Genomic DNA, 2,248 nt, shown 5'->3' on the forward strand with positions numbered 1-2,248 from the left:
TGGCGTTTAACGCCAGAATAGCGCAGGAAGTTGGCGTTTAAACGCCAGTTTGCATCGTTAAAACTCGGGCAAAGTATGGACTATTATATATTGCTGGAAATCCCTGAATGTCTACTTTCCAACGCAATTGAGAGTGTGCCATTTGGGCTTCTATAGCTCCAAAACATCCATTTCGAGTGCAGGGAGGTCAGAATCCAACAACATCAGCAGTCCTTTTTCAACCTCTGAATTAGATTTTTGCTCAGGTCCCTCAATTTCAGCCAGAAAATACTTGAAATTACAGAAAAACACACAAACTCATAGTAAAGTCCAGAAATGTGAATTTTGCTTAAAAACTAATAAAAATATACTAAAAAGTGGCTAGATCCTACTAAAAACTATCTAAAAATAATGCCAAAAAAGCGTATAAATTATCTGTCTGTTGCTGAGTGGATGATGGAAAAGGCTTGCTATTGCTAAACTTGTTTCTTCTACCATTATTAAAGCCTTGTTGTGGCTTTTGTTGATCCTTCCATGAGAAATTTGGATGATTTCTCCATGATGGATTATAGGTGTTTCCATAGGCTTCACCCATGTAATTCACCTCTACCATTGCATGATTCTCAGGATCATAAGCTTCTTCTTCAGAAGATGCTTCTTTAGTACTGTTGGATGCATTTTACAATCCATTCAGACTCTGAGAAATTATATTGACTTCCTGAGTCAATATTTTGTTCTGAGCCAATATGGTGTTCAGAGCATCAATTTCAAGAACTCCCTTCTTCTGAGGCGTCCCGTTATTCACAGGATTTCTTTCAGAGGTGTACATGATCTGGTTATTTGCAACCATTTTAATGAGTTCCTGAGCTTCTACATGTATTTTCTTCAGGTGAATAGATCCACCTGCAGAATGGTCGAATGACATCTTAGACAATTATTCAGACAGACCATCATAGAATATATACAGGATGGTCCATTCTGAAAGCATGTTAGAAGGACACTTTTTGGTCAGTTTTTTGTATCTCTCCCAAGCTTCATAAAAGGATTCACCTTCTTTCTGCCTGAAGGTTTGAACATCCACTCTAAGCTTGCTCAACTTTTGAGGAGGAAAGAACTTGGATAAGAAAGTCGTGACCAGCTTATCCCAAGAGTTTAGGCTATCTTTAGGCTGAGAGTCCAACCATATTCTAGCTCTGTCTCTTACAGCAAAAGGGAAAAGAATAAGCTTATAGACCTAGGGATCAACTCCATTGGTCTTAACAGTATCACAGATCTGCAAGAATTCAGTTAAGAACTGAAAAGGAACTTCTAATGGAAGTTCATGAAACTTACAGTTCTATTGCATCAGAGAAACTAATTAAGGCTTTAGCTCAAAGTTGTTTGCTCCAATGGCAGGGATTGAGATGCTTCTTCCATGGAAATTGGAATTTGGTGCAGTGAAGTCACCAAGCATCTTCCTTGCATTGTTGTTGTTGGGTTTGGCTGCCATATCATTTTCCTGTTCGAAAATTTTAGTTAGGTCCTCTTCAGAGTTCTGTGCTTTAGTTACTCTTAGCTTGCTCTTCAAGGTCCTTTCAGGTTCAGGATCAGTTTCAACAAGAATGCCTTTTTCCTTGTTCCTGCTCATATGAGAGAGAAGAAAACAAAGAAAGTATAGAATCCTCTATGTCATAGTATAGAGATTTTTTTATATGAGTAGAAGAGAAGAAAAGAATAGAAGAAGGAGAAGAGAAAAATTCGAACACAGAGAGGAAGAGAGGGTTCGAATTTTAAGATGAAGAGAAGTGTTAGTAAATGAATAAATAAATAGAAAGAGATGAGAGAGAGGAGTTTTCAAAAATAATTAGGAAGAAAAGGAAAATATTTTTGTTTTTATTTTAAAATATAGTTAGAATTCGAAAATTAAGAGAAGAAATAGAATAAAATTAAAATTTAAAACAATTAGTTAATTAAAAAGAATTTTGAAAAAGAAGTTAATGATTTTCGAAAATTAGAGAGAGAAAAGTAGTTAGGTGGTTTTGAAAAAGATAAGAATTTTAAAATCAAACAAAAAGTTAAGTAGTTAATTGAAAAAGATTTGAAAATCAATTTTGGAAAGATTAGAAGTTAGAAAAGATTTTGAAATTGATTTTGAAAAAGATATAATTTGAAAAAGATATGTTTGAAAAAATATGATTGAAAAGATATGATTAAAAATATATGATTGAAATTTATTTTGAAAAAGATTTGAAAAAGAAATTTAGAAAGATTTGATTTTGAAAATTAAAAT

General features: G+C 33.7%; 1 non-coding gene across 1 annotated transcript; it reads left to right on the forward strand.

Moving 5' to 3' along the window:
- Positions 1-961: 961 nt before the first annotated feature.
- Positions 962-1,069, forward strand: LOC130952027 (small nucleolar RNA R71). The gene has a single exon (XR_009074208.1). It is a non-coding gene; the product is annotated as a small nucleolar RNA R71 (small nucleolar RNA).
- The last annotated feature ends 1,179 nt before the right edge of the window (positions 1,070-2,248 follow it).

This window comes from Arachis stenosperma, chromosome 9 (genome assembly GCF_014773155.1).
Source record: "Arachis stenosperma cultivar V10309 chromosome 9, arast.V10309.gnm1.PFL2, whole genome shotgun sequence".
NCBI lineage: Eukaryota > Viridiplantae > Streptophyta > Magnoliopsida > Fabales > Fabaceae > Arachis > Arachis stenosperma.